This window comes from Sander lucioperca, chromosome 12 (assembly GCF_008315115.2).
Source record: "Sander lucioperca isolate FBNREF2018 chromosome 12, SLUC_FBN_1.2, whole genome shotgun sequence".
In the NCBI taxonomy this organism is placed as follows: domain Eukaryota; kingdom Metazoa; phylum Chordata; class Actinopteri; order Perciformes; family Percidae; genus Sander; species Sander lucioperca.
The window spans coordinates 38,171,340-38,190,071 of NC_050184.1; the positions used below are offsets into that span (position 1 = coordinate 38,171,340).

An 18,732-nucleotide genomic window follows, 5' to 3' on the forward strand; every position below is an offset into this window, starting at 1 on the left:
CGGTCTCACTAGAAACAGACAAGAAACAAATCAGATCGTTTGTGTAGACTAATTGAGAAACATATGTATTCTGTATATACACCTACATACATTCACACACAATGTATGCACACACAAGCAAGTCTTCTACCACTGCTGCACGGTGGCCTGTGGGCATCGTTTGCTTCATTAGAAGCAACATTACTCAGATTCTGTGCATGCAGCACAAAGCACAGTAATTACGGACACACCCTCCGTGTCATGCAGAAGATATAGGATGAGATGCAAGCACCCCCATGCACACCACACATTCTCTCAGGCACATTGTTATGCACTGTGTGTGCAGTAGGAACATGCAATGACAAACACATACAGCTTATGAAGATCCTTTCTTGTGGCAGTATGGTTTATTGTCCATACAGTAGATAGCTAAGGGTTAACTTGAGTAAATAGGGGCAATTATGACATTATGAAATTACGTGGAAGAGCTATTAGGAGTGACCTTCCCTCTTCCCCTCCCTGCTTCCTTTTGTGTCTCCTGCTCCGTCCTACAGCCCCTGCTTTTTCTCTCTCTTTATCTCTTAGAGTCAGCCTCTCCTCTTTTCTCCTGTTCCTGGAGCTAACAGCCTTACTTGTGCCTTTTCTTATTTGACGTTCATTTTGACCTCCACTGCCACTTTCTTTTCTTGTTTTTCTCTATACTTTGTAACGACATATGCTGTTTGTTTGAAGTGATGCTCAGTGGAGATTCTTGTATGCAGCCAGTCATCCCTGAGAGAGAGTAAAATTAGAGGGAAATCAGACAGGTGAAAGGGAGATTTTATGTGTGAGTGTGCTGGTAAAGCCTTTGGGGATCAAACTGGAGCCAGACAGGCCAGTAAAAAGAAGCTGACATCAGTGTTGTATCCATCAGTGTTAGCCCTGAAACCAGATGCAGCAGCTTAACACTGTTGGAGATGACAAACCAGCTAAAACAACACAGACAGTATGCAACAGCACCAGAGGGAAATCAGCTACTGAAGCACATGCTTGAATAACAATAACATGGCATATATGTAAAGGCACAAAACATAAGCATTTACATGACTTTATTTTTCCATACAGGTCACATTGTTATTCAAGTCAGCCATGCATAAATACAGTATAAAGCAGCAGAAGAGAAAGCTGTATGAGCCTTAAAGAGAAGACTGTGGTGCTAAGGTTATCTAATGAGCCTCAGGTGAACGGGAGCATATGTGTGCCTCTGTGTCTGTGTTGCATCAAGTGTGCAGGTGGGGCAGGTTTGTGTTGGCTGCTGCAGGTAGTGATGTCTGAGGAGGGGCTGTGCAGTCCGTCATTCAGCAGACAGACAGAGAGGAGGAGGGAGTGGTCCCTCGGGTCAGGTGATAAGTGGCCCATATAGCGCTGGAGGACTCAGCTGCCAGCGACTCGTGTGACACGCAAGGACACGTGGCCACCTCCACAGGGACAATCGGCACGCCACATCCCGGGGAGAGGGGCGGAGTGTGTACGTGACCTACGACCTCCATCACAACAGGTTAGACATTTGAGATGTCTAACATGAGAAAAAAAGCACTCTAACTAAAGAAACAAAACAAAAATGTAATTTGCCTAATGTGAAATTGTGACATGTCTTTGCTTCTCAGATTCTTAACCACAGGTAAGTTGTTTTCACAATAACAATTAGGTCATTTTTAGCCCTAAGCTTCTCTGCAGACAGCTAATTGCTAAGATTTAGACATTTCCAGAAACATTTGTCAAGGATTCCCAAGTCTTTTCCACCACTTCAGGGAAATGAGCTGCTGGCAGGGCAAGGCCGCACATAGTGCTTTGCTAACACATTTGCATGGAAGGGCCCCAGTGGCTCAACGACTGTGGGAAAGTGGCTGGATTTTTTTTCGAGCCTGTGGCGGCGTGAAGAAGTCATATGAAATTACAGAAAGTCTGTGAATAAAAACATACAGACATGCTCACACCCATGTGGCAGTACAACCTCACACCAGCTTTGCCACAGTTGTTATATTAATCAAAGCAATGAAAAAAAGAGAAATATAAACAATTGGAAATTCTTTACAACAAAAGAAAACAGCATTAGCATAACCAATCAGATGTCACAACTTAACTGACTACAGTGGAGATGGAGATGCAGTTTTAGCAAAACAGGACCAGGTGATTTGCATCTTCAAAATGATTAACCAGGTCAAACAACGGCTTCTTGGCAATCCCATTAACTTTGTTAAAAGTTGCAAAAGCAGCACTTCCCCTTAAGTGCTCCTCATCTAATCAAATACAAGGTCTTCTGGGGATGAGACAGGAGATGTAACGCCCCTAAACAGCTAGTAAATGTCTATCGAGTGGAATCAGAGAGGAAAGAGAAGAGGGTGATGGTGTGTGTGGGTGAGAAGGAACAAGGAAGTAGTGAAGAGGAAATAACATATTGTAGCTCTCTTAAACAGTCTACTCTCCCAAGTCAAGACTTCAATTTTAAAAATGATCACAGTCTCATAAACTGTGGGGCAATTCACCTAACCTAACTCCATCATTCAGCACTCTGTTGTCTGTTAGGACGCAACTAAAACCACATTTCATATAAGTGCTAACATTCTGAGTGAGCAATTTTATTGATTTGTTTGTTGTTGGAAATCTTTTTTTTCTTCCTGCTGTGTTTGCAGTTTGCTGTATTTCATTTATAATTTAGTCTCTTGCCACACTGCAATGACAAGTGAATCTTTCAGATTTATCTGTGTTAAAATCAAAATATTTTCAGTCAGACTTGCAGAACCTCTGACGTCAGAAAGGTTTACATGATTCAAGTCATCTTAGTAAATTGCTATTCTCTATAAACATGCTCTACTAATAGGCTACAGAAAGGAACCTATATTCAGTTCATGCAAACCCTGACATCTGCTGTTCTAAAAAGTCTAAAAATCTTCTGATGCAAGGAAGTGATACATTTTACATTTCTTTCAGCAGTAACTGCAGATGTGCTTTTTTACTGCAGTTTTGTGTTTAAAAAACATCAATATACAACTACAAATTATTGTTATATAAGTGTGTGCGCTGGCTCAGAAAACCATGCCCCGCTGCTTCTTGTCTCTACATCAGCTTGTTTCTGACTCTCTCATCTCTCTGTGTCATCAACACACACAGGAAAACCGCAAAGCTCAGATATGTGAAGACTCGCTCAAACCTGCATGCACACACACACACACACACACACACACACACACACACACACACACAGCAGACTGACGGTTGGTTTAAGTCTGGCAAGACAAGTCAGTTTAAGGAGATTTGCCTGCCATTCAAATAAGGTGGAGTAAGGGAAAAAAGGCAGCAGAGAGACATGGGAAACTGAGTTTGTATGGTGATTTGGCTGGCCACTGAGCTTCCAACATGGTCTCAGCTTATTTGGTGTGTGTGCTGATGGGTTTTTGTGAGAAAGTGTGAGTGTATGTTTACTTAGGATGTGACAGGTCAGTATTGTTATGCATGACTCATTTTGTTTGTTGTATTAGTCTGTGTGTGTGTGTGTGTGTGTGTGTGTGTGTGTGTGTGTGTGTGTGTGTGTGTGTGTGTGTGTGTGTGTGTGTGTGTGTGTGTGTGTGTGCGTGCGTGCGTGTGCGTGTGCGTGTGCAGTGTCTAGGTCTAGGTGTCAATACCCCTGCATCTCTTTCCTTTTCTCACCCCGCTATCACCATGACAACCTCCTGACTCCAGCTCAGCCGCACGAAAAAAATATTTCACTCCCCTCCCCCTTCTACATGATCATCCTCCTCACCTCATCCCCCCATCCCCCCATACCCTGTCTGTCTGTCTGTCTGTCTGTCTGTCTGTCTCTCTCTCTCTCTCTCTCTCTCTCTCTCTCTCTCTCTCTCTCTCTCTCTCTTTCTCTCTCTCATGTATCTACTTTATACTCCCTACCTTCATCTCATTTCTCCTGTGTCTCCATCTCTTGCTCTTTCCCCATTTCTGGCTTTCTCCAGTTCCCCTGTTATGTCTACATGCTACCCACACTTGAAAGAGTTCCTCCTTCCTGACTGTCGTATTTGCTGAAAGTCTGAAGTCTGTTATTTGCGCTCTTCTATCTCTTTCACTTCTGTTCTATATTCTCTGCTCCCTGCTGATTGCCTCTCGCTCCTTATATCAGTACGAAACTCCCCTTTTCCTCTCCCTGAACTCCTTTACCCCAACCCCTCCCTCTCTGTCTTCTTTTCCTCCATATAGCAAGAAGTTTATGGAACACTGTCTTCCATCTGTGCTGCACTGCATCTTCATTACATCCTCCCAGCCAACAACATACACAATGCAATTACAGGTAGCATTCTATCAACCTCTGCCATCAACTTTTATCAAACCTGAGACAGACCGTCCAGTCTGAGGGGAAATTTGCAGGCTGGCACAGCATCGATACAATCCCTCAAACCTAAGTGGCTGACTAACTCCCTTCGCATCTGTTATCATTATCATCAGCGAACCATTTCTGCTTTGTAACTAAATCCAATCATTACCAATGGAGTCCGTGGCGGAGATCTATTTGAGGCGGAGCGGCTTGTGATTTCCAACAGAGGAGGGCCAAGCTCCATCAAAGGCTGCAGTGTTATCTGAGGCGCACAGACCCGTCTCTGCAGCAGACCCCTGTCTCTGCAAATCCCTCTCCCCACGTCTCTACACAGCTCCAGCCCCTCAACGTACCAGTATGTAGTGGTGCAAAGAGATCAAGGACGTGACATTTTCTGGAACGCACAGCAATTTTCAGCAAGGCACAATATAAAAGAGAGTAAACAGACAACCTGTTCCATCCCGCCTGTGTTTGCATCAGTGTGTGTATGTATGTGTGCGTCATCTCCTGTCAGACGGTTAAAAGGAGTGACAAGTATATTTGGCTTTATATTATCTATTCAAGGAGGCACACAGAGTGAATAAGCAAAAAAAAATAAAGTGAGGAAGCGGTTTCATCTCATCTCTATTTATATTGTTTTGCAGAGCTTCACTGCGCCTCTCCTGCCTCACTCCCCTCCTCCTGCATCCTCTTTTCTTTCCCCCTCATCTTCCTCCTGGGGTTTTGCCCCGTACACTGAAGCCCCAGCTGTGGCCACAACTCCACCGCACTCTATCATCTCTCTTTCCCTCCTGTTTTGCTTCAGTTATGAGAGATGACAGAAAGGATTTGGCCCCAATTCCAACGAGAGAGAGGAAAACAGGTAGATACAGAGAGAGCGGCCACAGGGATGCAGAGGAAGCTGTGGTGACCTTTCCCTGCGGCTAAACAACCAGTTGATGAGCTTTTCATATAGAGTTAGGCCAACAAGGTCTGACAATCCACTATACTGTAGACACACACAAAACAAAGATGCTCACGGCCAGCTGTTGATCCTCTTGTGTATTACTCCCACAGTCAAATATATGAGCAACATATATACACATCTTCTCGTGGAGAAAATAGACCAGTGCCAATATTCTGGTACATTAAATCCCCTGCTATAGCGGCAGATATCTAAATCATCTGCATCCCATGACAGCATGGCTTAATACATGCTGATCGTGCTGATTCCTATATAGGACACCCACACAGCACGTCAGCAGATCCTGCCAGCGAGCACTAGCCAAGCAAACACAGCTTTTGCGTGACAACATTTCTCAAACACCTCAGAGTCTTTTTTGTTTATTCAAACTGAAAGGAGAAACTAGATTTTCTGACACTTGTGGAGGCAGATGGGCCCTGCAGGCAGGCCAAGGGGCCCGGAACACAGGGAATAGTGTGTATGACAGCCGCACAGCTTGTAACAGCCCTGTCACTAACACTTACTTTGGATTGTTTGTCCCCCTCTGAACACGGGCCGGTCAAAGCATTGTTCACTACAGTCATAAATAAAACCCAGACTGACTGGACTACTGGATGGAGGAGAGACAGAAGAGGAATAGAAAGACAGAAAGGGATGGGGGGAGCGAAGGAGAGAAAACCTGACGAGGACATATAAAGATGGATGATACAGTATATGGCACCATAGGCACCGATTTATGTTTTCCTCCGTGGGTGCTCATGGGCGCACGCCCTTTAAAAAAAAAGTAGTCAAAAAATGTTTGCATTTCAGAACCTTAGGAAATGGACAGCGGCCGACACGAACACACGCTTATTGACTCGATAATAAAGCCGTAAAGTAGACTATCTTTCACCTCAGGACAACGCCACTTCTCACAAATACAGATAGGATTGGAAATGAACACGTAACCACGATCAGCTTCGTGGGAAATTAAGAATCAATTCCACCTGTCTAGTAGCCTAGGCACACTATGACAGACACTCCACTTAGCACCAACTGCAATGTTTAATTTTAAATGAATGTAGCCTACTGGCAGTCTGGCACTGGGTGCTCAGTATTTTCAAGCTCGGAGCACCCACGGTATCGGCGCCTATGTATGGCACCCTTTGAGAATGAAATTGTCCCAACTGAACACATGCTGATTTTATCCTGTCAGTTCAGTCTGTAGGCAGTTCTAATATTTGTGTTTGGGGTTGTGTTCCTTGTTTAATATGTGTCACAGAGGCACTCTGCACACAGCCTGAGAAGATGTGTGTGTGTGTGTGTGTGTGTGTGTGTGTGTGTGTGTGTGTGTGTGTGTGTGTGTGTGTGTATCTCCCTCTGCACACGCTGACATTTTAATCGCTACAGGATCTCTGTCCTTTACCCTCCCACCTCTCTGCTCCCAGTATCTTCTCCTCTTAATCTTCCCCACATTGTCCTCCCATCTTTACCTTCATACTCTCATACTTCCTGCTCGTCGCCCTGAGCAGGATCCCACTTTAATAATGGTGCAATCAACATTATTAAAAGGTTACTGATAATAAACGTCCTTTCTTTCCCTCCCATTACTCCACCTTCTCTCCTGTTTCCCCTGCCCCACCCAACTGTGTAAGGCCTGGAGGATGAGGTCTTTGCTTATGTGTATAATTACCTCGTTAAGCTCGTTAACAATGTCCAGGCCCCCTGTCTATTCTCTCCTGTTTCTGTTTTAATCTTCATGTGGTTTGTTTTCTGCCCTTGTCTGCTCTCTCTTCATCTCTCTCCTTCCCCCGTTGTGACATCTGCACCCTTGAATAAATCTACTCTTTCCTCTTGTTGCTCCTGTGTTTTCTCTTGGGGATTGCGCCTTTTATCTTTTCCACATATTAAGAAGAAGCCTCAGCCCATGTCTCCTTATCGCTTCCTGCTACATAAGTCAGTCATCTCTTCAGCACAGATTTCAACAAATGATTTACAAAAATTGCTACATAAAACTGCGCCCTGCAAGTTTGGCCACAAAAACACAATTGCTCAATTCTTCCTGCTCTGCAACAGAGCATGATGGCGGATGATGTCTCATTATTGCAGCTCGGGCACTGTGTGAGGCTCTCTGTAGCGCCATGCCCAATTACCCCTGATCAATTCAGGGAGCAAACTCAAACAACTCAAACACCAACCTGATTTATAAGTCTGCATTTAGAAGAGGCTAACAAAGACAGATTTACAGATTCCTCTTCAGGTAGATCGTGCGTGCGTGAAGTGTGTAGCAGGTTAGCATGGCCTGATTTATTCTGGCTATGAGCAGATAAGGAGGGATGATGAGAGGGATGTAGGTCATAAATGGTAAAGACAACAGGAGAATAGGTTATATAAACCCTTACTTCACTGTGTATAGTCTCCCTGACATGCAAATAATTTGCAACTTCGCCAAATAAATATAATAAGATGGGGAGGCATCCCAAAATATACTAAGCAGAAGGATTGATAAATATATTATATAGTATAAAGTGTGATAAAGGGCACAGACTGAGTAATACAATACAAACAGGTGAAATAAAATACATTACATGCTATGCCAATAATTATGATTATTACATTATTACAATCTCTACCCTCACTCTCAATACAGGCTAAAATGCCAAAAGAAAAAATATCTTTCTTTTAGAGACAGTTTCTTGCATTTATATTCTATACATGTATAATAAGCCATGATAGACATGCAAGATATGTCCGTGTATGCATTCTGAAAGATGAAGCTTCCCACTCATTTGGGGGGGTTAAGAAGCAACATGTTACTCATAAAAATAAACTTAAAGAGCACACTACTCTACCCCATCTGCCTCCACTTTTGTCTCTGACATTTCTTTACGCCTTGACATTTCCTTCTCTGTACTTGGATCTCTCTCCTGCTGTTCATAATCATTGCCTCTTCTCTGTAGCTCTTTTCTTACAACCCTCCCTCTTTGTCTCCATGCCTCTTGTCTGACATTAACCTGTTTTAACCTTGCATGCCCCTCATCTGCTCCACTCCAGCCAGCGCCTGAACGCATGTGGTGGGTGTAGTGTGTAATAGGATGGCACAGTAGGTGAGATTAAATTAGGCCAGTGTATGGGGATTATAACTCACTCAAAACCTGATCCCCCTCCCACTCTCTGTAATCCAACCCTAATGAATATATCATGGCTGACACAGCAGATGAAGGGCCTGCGAGAAACTACAGTCACAACATCATCGAGACATGCAGAGGAGACAAATACAGACAGCCTGTTTACTTCACATCACCTGCAGTACTTGAGGCCACTGTGTCTGTTCATGTTTGAATGGATGCTTGTGTTTCACACCCCATCTATTTCGGTTATGGTTCATTCAAATGAAGTGTAGGTTTAGAGCAGGGAAGAGACAACTGAAACAAAATCAATATACTTAAACATAAACACTCCAAATAAATAAGCCTTTAGATGCATTCAGAACACTATTAAACCACACTGTGTTCCACATTGAGACAATGATGTGTGCCACTCAATCAATGTCAAGCAGTCACATTCAATTCAGCACACTAACTCTAATGCCTCAAAAACACAGTTGTTCCAAGTTTGCTTTATGCAACATACAAAACTTTGCTTTCTGTTATCAGTGCAATGTAAAGACTTCATTAATCTTTAACTGAAGCACAAAGTTCCCAGACTGAAAAGGACATCCTCTTGATCAGTAAACTCTTGGGTGTGCTTCTGTGATGCTTTTGCAATCTAGTCCAGGCTTTTAGGGAGCAAACATGTTAACTACTTGACTGTGATAATGCATCAGTACCAGAATGTAAATGTCTTTCAGGAGAACTTCCTCAACTTTGGTGAAACTGTGACTTACAGCCTCCACACAAAACATTCAGTAAGGACTTTCAAATACTACCTGTGCAAAAGATGCACTCAAGTATGAATGGTGGCTAAACACTGCTATTCCGTTGACGTCTATTGACTATTAGAATAAACGATTTTGCTAAGCTTAAGTATTGGCAAAGGTAAAAATTGGGCTAGAATGAAAGTCATGCCAAGCACATTAAGAAACATTTTCAAGGGGAAACAGAGCACAGGTGAAGAAAAAATTCCAACAGTATTGAAAAAAAAAAAAAAGAAGCTTAGTATTAGCATGATGTAACTTAGAGCAAAGCGACAGTGCTGAAGTATCCTACAGCTCTGAAATATATCGTGCCCCCAAGTTTCATTAAAAATGCAGCTGGTCTCTCAGCAACAAATCAATAAATTAGTAAACCAATGCTGTCATATCCCCTTAATAAACAGCCTGAGCAATGTAATCAAAGCCAGACTTGTACAATGACACTTAATTCCTAAATAACACATATATAACAAATACTCTTATTAGCTTATAATGTTATATGTGCTATATTGGAATTTGCAAAAGAACCTGAAGGCAGCATAATGGAGATTAGCTTAATTAAGCTACTTTTAACCTAACTACATCTGTAGTCCTACCGCATTATTATGAATCCCATAAGGGATAAGACATGCCCTGCATAGCATTCAAGCGCTACGATTGGCCCAAACAACTCGTCAAAAAGCACTTTCATTTAGCATTAAGCTAACTGCCTCATTTGGTTCATAGCTGGCTAGTTCAGGCTAAGCTAAATCCTCATGTAACATTAAGAAATAATATAACTTTACAGTTAGCATTATATAATTACATATAATTTTGTGTTTTCTCTCTCTAGCATTTGCGGCCCTCCTGGCCCACCATTCTAATTCTTTTTAAGTGGAAGGACATCTGTTGGGTCAAGGATGGTGCAGAATTACAGCCACTAGAGCCAGTCCCACAATGAGCTTTACTTAGTATGTGCCATTTCTGTGTTTGTAGCTATTGAGGAGGAGAGGGGGGGGCAAGATGGAGGGTGGGGGCGTGGCCTTGACCAACTGCCACTTTGCTCGTTTGAAAGCCATGATGTCTCTCTCTCATCGGTGGGCCAAATTCTCTGGGCGGGCAAAGCAGAGAAAGGGGAGGTAACCTTGCTCCTTATGAGCTCATAAGGAGCAAGATTCCAGATCGGCCCATCTGAGCTTTCATTTTCTCAAATGGCGATAGGTTTACACCTATCGCCATTTCAAACCACTGGGGGACCATAGGCAGGCTGGGGGAACACATATTAATGTTAAAAAAAACCTCATAAAGAGAAATTTTCATGCCATGGGACCTTTAAAAAATAAAATAATTTATTGTATACGGCATAAAGCACAATAGATCATATGTACAATTATGTTAGTTTTACTAACTATAGTTAGTTTCAACTATAGTTGTTAGAAATGTGGATTGAGGGTACTCTTTATCTAACTGTCTAACTGTAAAATATCAGTATATAATAAAACTGGAGGCTGTTTGTACTACTACTAATACTACTACTAACCTATACTAATAATATTGATAACAAAATCAATAATTATAATATATTTAGTTTCCTTTTTTGGTTAAACTACTGTCTACTTTCTGATCAAATCTTTACGGACTCTAAGACAAGTTATAAATCAAGGATTTTGATGAGGCAGATGAAGATGAGCATTAGCTAAAAGCTTCTGTAATAAATTAAATGATGAAGAGCTTTATAATGGAAAGAATGAGAGGCAAAATAAAAGCATTATTAATATTCTGTGAAGCAAAAAGGAGGTACACATCCTTATTTTTAAGCTATTTTACCCAGAAGCCATTAAACTTAGACGGTATCTCAGCAATGTGTCCATCAGACACTTGACATTATCTTTCACAAATGAAAGGCAATAACAGAACATTGGTATTTGATGTATAGTTAATTCATTCATGAGGTCATCTCTTTCTGGCCACTGTTAATGGTGAGCCATGCACGCACACAAATGCACATAGAAATGTCTTTGACAGAACAATTCATGGACGCAGTTGGGAAAAACACACTGGACAGAGGGTCAATTTAGTGCAATTATAGTCACTGATGTGGACACCAAAGCCTTTCTGATAGAGCTGACTGTTGTCCAGATGGAATGACGCTAAGGGGAATTCTCTGTTTCACTGAGACAAAGACATTATTTTGTCAGAGACAGAAAAAGGAGGACAGCATCAAGATGGCAAAGAGAAGGTCAGGCATGGAGCTTCATATCTCCCCTAATTCATATTCAGTCAAATGTGTAGATTTATTGCTGCCGCTTTCCAGTCTGGTTCTTTATTTTAAACAATGTGGACTAAAGGAATTATAATTCACAGAATTAAAAGGGAAGTTTGGGGTCCCCTGCTGGAGCTGCTGCCCCTGCGACCCGACCCTGGATAAGTGAACGAAGATGGATGGATGGATGGAGAATTAGACATTTATCTGCACCATAATAATGAAATAAAGTGATAGAGAATGCAGGGGCTTTTTATGCCCTAATTTTGAGATATTTTCTACAATATCTGCCACCTTCAATTTCATTATTGGTTTGGCATTAATTCATTTCTCTCCTGGTTTCAAGTAATATCCACTATGGGGTTCCAGTTTTGTAATTTTAACTACCAATATGATATTTGTCACCCAGGGGAATTCTACAATTTCTCCTCTCTCTTACCATCACTTCTGAAAGCTGTAATAAGGTAATTCACTCTGCCAAATTAAATTCATTTCCATCAATGACGCCTCTATTTGTGCCCTAGTCTTCATCACAGGTTCAATTGTATAATAGGGTTGGATTTATGAGTCTTTGTCTGAGAGCCTCTTTCTGGGAAGGCTATCAGGAGCCTCAGTCATTATTTTGATTAAGACCCCAATGTGGAGTTTTCTGTCCACCGCTGCGTGAATACTGATATGACAAGTGAAACTTAAGAAGTGCATGGCGGGAAGAGTAGGGGAAAGAATAGCGATACAGAGGCAGTAAAAGGAAAAATGGATTACCTGGGTTGAAAGGTTGACTCTAGCTGTCCAAGAAGAGAGAACAGGACTCCTAAATGATGACTGGAACAAGGTGGTTCAGAGAAATTGCCATGGCAGTCTTCTTCCACTTTGTCTCATCTTCCATAACAGCCTTTTCACCATGCCTGTACCATCCTGCTGCCTTTTAAATCAATCATTTCCATCTTTAGGTTTTCCTCCCTGCCTGCCTCATTTTACCTGTGCAAATTTTATTCTCCCCTTTTTTTCTGGCCTCCTTTCCTCCTCCTCAATTCTCTATAATCATTTACCCGTGACTGGCCTGTCAATCCAACTGACCCTTAGCTCCCTAAATCACCACAATGTATTCTCTACCAAACCCTGACAGCATGTCTACACAATCCCCCATTTGACACCCAGTGGGGTGACTCCCATTTGCACAGTCTAAATCAAACAGCCTCAAAGCTGCAACCAGAAAGGGTGGGGTAGGGGACTGCCTCTCCATCTTGAAGGTGCACATGCAACTGCGCACGAGCACACACATGCACGGCATCAAAAAAGGTGCACGCAGGCTGGAAGATAACTCAAGGGAGTTCACTCAGAAGCCTTTGAATCTCTGTTTGTGAGTTTGTAACTTTACAACAACTATTCTCAAATGAGGATAAAAAGGAAACCAGAGATGAAACGGTTATTGTTGACACTTCTGTCTAAGAGAGATAGTCTCTCTCTTAACCCTTATTTTACCCCGTCACTGCTTTAATGGATGAATCCCCAGAAAGTGGCGGGTGTGCTCTTTGATCAGTAGCAGACGTTTAAGTAATCAGGCCAGGGAGTCAACATTAGAGAATCTTTAATTTGGCGCACTGCAACAGGATCTCTGCAGCAAGTATTTGCAGAGCATTTATTTGTGAGTGTGTTGCAAAAATTTTGCCTGTACAAATGTGTTTATGTGTGTGTATTGATATATCTGTGTTTGGTGAGCAGGATGACTGGCAAAGGGGCCCTGAGGCAATAACAGGTGGCCTAGGAGCAAAGGGCTAGCGCAGCACTGCTCTTCCCCAGAGTTGCTCCTACCTGGCAGATTGAGAGCAGATCTCCTCCTACACAACACCAGCTCTCCACTTCAACTGCAGGACTAAAGGCATTTGGAAACTGGCCAGTCTTTGACATTATCATCTCATAAAAATTAATAGATGAAAAGCATAAATATCTAACCATACATTGCCGGGCTTTTCTCTCATAATCTTCGTCAACCATAATCAGAATTCTCCGCCTAATCTTTTCGCATTTCATTTCTATGGTTCTTTCTTTTGCTACAGCCCATCCTCCCATGTGACCTTCACCTTTTATATACCCTATCTCTCTACTCTCTTCAATACCTATAGCAGTGAACATGTATTAAAAGATGCAAAGTGCTTTGCATTTCAAAAGGAAGTCCACCTTCTTCTCCTTCTCCTTTATCTTTTTTTTTGCTTACTCCATCCTCCCCTGCCATTTCTCTCTCTTTTCCCTGCAGATCCCTGTCCTTCTCTCCTCACATAAATCCCTGTTTCCATCCATCTCTTTGATGGAACAGCTCAATTAACCAGCCCATGTCCGAGGGGAGATTACATTCTGCACCATACTGTAGTGAGGGTAATCATACACTCCAAGTCTAGCCAGCTACTGTGACAACAACATCCCTGCTACACTAGCAGCTCCAAACACTGTCTAGAGATCCAGCAGCCACTGCCATACAAACCCCACTGCATTAAATAGTATGATAATGTGACCAGCAGTGGGTCTCTGGGGCATCGTTGTCACGGAGAGGATGCACATGCACACACACGCAGACACACAGATACATACACATACTCATTCACTCCAACACGCCCTTTTCAGCAGCAGCAGCAGCTGTATCTTGATCTATTGTGTGAATGTGTGCAGTGCAGTATGTTTATGGATGTTGTACAGATGGTAACAAGTCATTGTCAGGCGCAGAGCCTTCCCTCCTTTCCAGTCCCTTAACTGGGTTCATCTGGGACAAGCTGCAGGCTACTGAGGGAGGGAGGGAGGGAGGGAGGGAGGGAGGAGGTTCACCAGCACACACTTGCACTCACATGATATGAGCAGGCATACTTAGATTTATTTGTGCATCTGGTCATATTTTTGAGAATCAGGTCATATTTTTAGGATAGGAGTGCATGTTATAAGCAGATGCACAAAGATATACTTACCCACAAAACACCAGATATGCATGCAAAAACCTAGAAACGAAAAAAGCTCACAGCCTTCAGCAGCTGCTTCTGGCAGTAGTTTTCTACATCATTAACACAACTGGTGTAACATTGTCTATTGTGTGCCATTGGGTAGAACAGATGTGTAGCAGGCCGCAGAGGGTGACAGCAGGCAGCTGTATGGCATACAGCCAGGTGAGTGCCTCCTTTTCATTGGCACACCTCCACATAGTCTGCTGCGAGCGCTGCCCCACCCTTATTTTCACTTCACCCTGATATCTCCTTCCATATAAATAGCTCTCTTACGCTCTGTCTCCTGTTGATATCTGAATCTCTTTTTTCTTTCCCTCTTCCAGTTTTTTTTTTAGATTCCTTGTCTTTCTTTCCCTCCAAGGTCTGTAGTTTCAGGTTAGCCAGCTCTGGCAAAACAGCCTTACTGCAGCTGCAGAAGATAAGACTGGTAGACTAGAAAATTGTTGTAGTCTACTCCGCTGTGCTGTTCACCATCCAGCGGAGTTTCATCCACATCAATGAAAATTGTAGCAGCACATTGCAATCATGGGCAGTACTTAACATTAAGCCACTCAGCTATTAGCGGGGGAGGGGAATGTGGTGAGAAAACGAATATTCATATTAAAGTAGCAAGGCAGAAGGAGAGGCAAAGCATATAATTTGCCTGAGAAATTACCAACAGTTTGCACAATGCAATATGAATTGCAATGGAGCAGATTTAAAGTGTATTTGTATTATATATTTTCACATTTGGTAGGAAATTCTAAAGAAGGGCAGTCTATATATATATATATATATATATATATATATATATATATATATATATATATATATATATATATATATATATATATATACTGCAACAGATTTAAAGTGCAGTTCAATACACTGTAATTATTAAAAAACAAACTAAAGATCAAATTTTTCTTTACACAAGTAATCCAAATTACATATAAATACAAATCCAAACTTTAGACATAAAATAATAACTCATTGTAAAATGATCTGTAATCTGGCCAATTAAGTGTTCAGCCAGGCGGATACAATGGCACACAGCACTGCTGTATATTCAATATTAATGTCAGAGGAGACCCTGTTGCATGCAATGCACTGAATATTGAAGCGCCGAGTACACAAAATCAAAAGAAAAAACCTTCCCTAAAAATATTCTGCACCAACAGGTTATCCGTGACACCTGGCTTCGATACTCAAAATATCTTTTTACAGTTCAAAGTAAGGCAGTGTTACAGTGTAGTATAATTCATTACAACCTCCACAACCACTGATATAAAGATGTGTTTTGAAATCCGTCTAATTATTATTTTTCAAACTAAGTGTGTTGAAATAGCTGTAATTTCATAGTTTTCCTAAACATCAACACAACTGATGGGAATAGGACAAATTCTCAAAAGAGGATACATTTAAAAAAAAAAAAGGAGCTTTTAAAAGGATTTACATGAACCAGACTGTCAGTCAGTCAGTCTTTTACAGTCAGTGGTAGATGAGGAAAAGGTGATTTCATAACAAGCCACCTCCACCTAACAGCCTAATGAATCTGCTCAGCAGCTCTCTCCCATTCTCATTCTGTTTAATGACAAACTGTTTGTCTCATCACAAAAAGATCCTCTTACCTTCTCAGAGATGTTCCTTTCTTCTGGCAACTCCTTGCGTCTGTTTTTCCCCTCTTTCCCTTATCTACTTGTGCCTTTTCTTCCTCTTCTCTATGAAATTGATTGTGCCACTCTCCTCTCTGCTGATGCTGCAGTGATAGAAAAACACACCCTCATTCGGCGGCTCTCTCTCCCTCCCTCACTCTCATTGGCTGCCTGTTAGAGGTGACATCACCCTTCTTCTTTGCCTGCCTCCATCCCTCCTTCTCTGTTCCCTCCCTCACTCTGTCTTCACCTCACTCCCTGTGTATTCTGACCATTCCTTTATTGTACCCCCCTCCCCTCCTCTTTTCTGTCCTCTATCTATTCCCTCTGTCCTCTTCTTCCTCCCTGTAAACAGTCTGAATTAGTACTGTAGGTCCAGCTGCTCTTAGTAATTTTGCTCTTATATTCAGCCATGCAGTGCCAAGCATAACAATGCATACTGTACATCAGCATAGAGCACATAGCCTATGGTCATCCAGCACTTCAACTCCCTTCTCCTCATGAACCAATCCTGGAGCTAACAGAAAAGGTGAAATAATGGCCGGAGGAGGTTTTGTGTTGGTAATCTCTATGCTCCACTGGGCTCAACTTCCATAAGCTCTTTTAATTCATTCTGCCACTAAGACATTGACTAGGCTTCAGTTCATTATAGTGTAATCAAAGGCATGACTTGGATGAATGTTACGTAACGATGGTGAATAAAAATGTGTCAGGAATTACTGCCGTCTCTTATCTGAGTCTGGGGGCTGGGTCGACGAGATGCATGATTTCAGGGTAATAAATGGCTGTGCAATCCTGGGGTTTGTCTGGCTGTGTTTGTGACTGTGATCCAGCATGCATGATGATAGAGATCTACAGAGTTTTGTTTAACATGCTTGTACCTCTTTGCATCTTGATTACTGTGAATTTATGTGCCAGTCAGTTGGCCTTATTTCCCCTCCAGCTCATACAAAATACAAAAGTAAATCTTCTTCTACTTGCTTTTAAAGCAATGCATGGACGGGCACCAGTTTATATTTTAAACCTCCCACATCTCTAGTCCACCTCCAAAACCCTTGAGTTCGTATAACAATTACTCTTTTCAATTCCACGCTCTGAGTTAAAATCATCTTTTCCCACTGCTGCCTGCAGACTGTTGAACAGTTTACCTCTCTCTGTTATGAGGACTTTGACATATATTTCAAATAGTGTCTTAAGATTACTCTTGATATTTGTACCATATTTAACTACTAAGTATTGAGTAGATACAAACACTGCAAACACAATAAATACTAACTGTAGTGCTTTTGAGTTTACACAGGTGCTGTTGTGACTACATGATTGCTTTTATGCTGTCTTTCTGTTCACTATGTTTTTTTGTTATTTTAGTAGCCACACTAGCGCCGTTTCTCTCTGGATGGCAATGTCAGCCTGTCAGGATCGATTACATTTGGTGATTACTGACTTTGATAACCCCCTGACTTTTCCTATAGTGCCACTGTGAGGTTCACATTTCCCCTTAGGATCAATTAACTTTGGTGAGCCTCTGATTTTTCATCTAGCACCATCATCAGGTCATAATTTTAGTTTTCCGATACTTTGGTTATTGACCAAAATACCTGCAAAAGGTATTGGTACTGAGCCGACAGTAGCGCTTTTCAGCCGGAATCGGCCCAAATGTGCTTGCTATCTGGGCAGTAAGGCATGGACACCCGAACCGAGCCCGACGGGTCCCGACCGTACCCGACGGGCCGGGCCGGGTTCGGTCAGAAAAGAAGCAATCAGGAAAGGTTATCACATTGAACATTTTGAACATGGCCGGATGAGATCAGATGTCGTACTGTAGCCTACCTAATGTATAAAGTACTGCGTGCTATTAGAATGTCTTCAGGCATATTCTGCAGAGTAAACTCAAGAGCTTTTGTTTTAAATAAAGGTCCTTAATTATATCACCATCTTGGTCTCTTTGAATAATTCATTAAGTAAGTCGTACATAGAGAAATCCATGATAGCATTGTCATTACGAGCATGTTAGCACCAAAAGCATGCTCTTGGGGGGATTGTTGGGTTTCTACAGATTGTAGAGTGTGGTCTAGAAATACTCCAGCTGTATCCTGTATCTGTGTCCTGAGATTACTTCTGTTATGATTTGACACTCTAAATAAAATTTAATTGAATTTTAGTATGTCGACATAGAATTCATCACCACTGTGCCTCCCTACAGCCTCACAGAGCCACTAGCATGGCTGTAGAGTCAGTCTTGCAAGAATATATCAAATTATTTATTTTTATTTTAATCATCTAATTGAATTTTTATGTCGTTTTGTGTAGAGCACTTTGAACAATCTGATTTTCAAAATGTACTAGACTTCAGTTAAATTATACTCATTCTGTTGTAGATTTGGCAATGCTGACCCCTCCAAGAAATACGCAAACACTGAAATACAAATGAGTTTTGATATGTGCCTGAAACAAGAGAAGAGAAAGAAAGAAAAAGGTTGAGGCGAGAAACAACCGACATAAGGACACATACACACTCATTCCAAACTTGTTCCTAAAAATAAAGTACTTGCAACAATTCAGGTAATTGGGGCAGCACCATGTCCAGTCAGAAAACACCATTCCCACTGAGCTGCTGTAGTTTTTCTTTGTGCCTTTCCAACCTGAATGCCAGCGTGCCCATCTGCCACTGGTGCCCGAGGATATGCCAGGCACGAAGACAAAAGCTTCCACG

General features: G+C 41.9%; 1 protein-coding gene across 5 annotated transcripts in view; it reads right to left on the reverse strand.

Annotated features, from left to right (window-relative positions):
* Nucleotides 1-16,252, reverse strand: part of l1cama (L1 cell adhesion molecule, paralog a) — a 41,012-nt gene extending 24,760 nt beyond the window's left edge. For all 5 annotated transcript variants that reach the window (XM_031283920.2, XM_036007881.1, XM_036007880.1 and 2 more), the window contains exon 1: nt 15,996-16,252. The gene's annotated coding sequence lies outside the window, so the exon portion shown is untranslated. The remainder of the gene's footprint in view (nt 1-15,995) is intronic.
* Nucleotides 16,253-18,732: the final 2,480 nt, after the last annotated feature.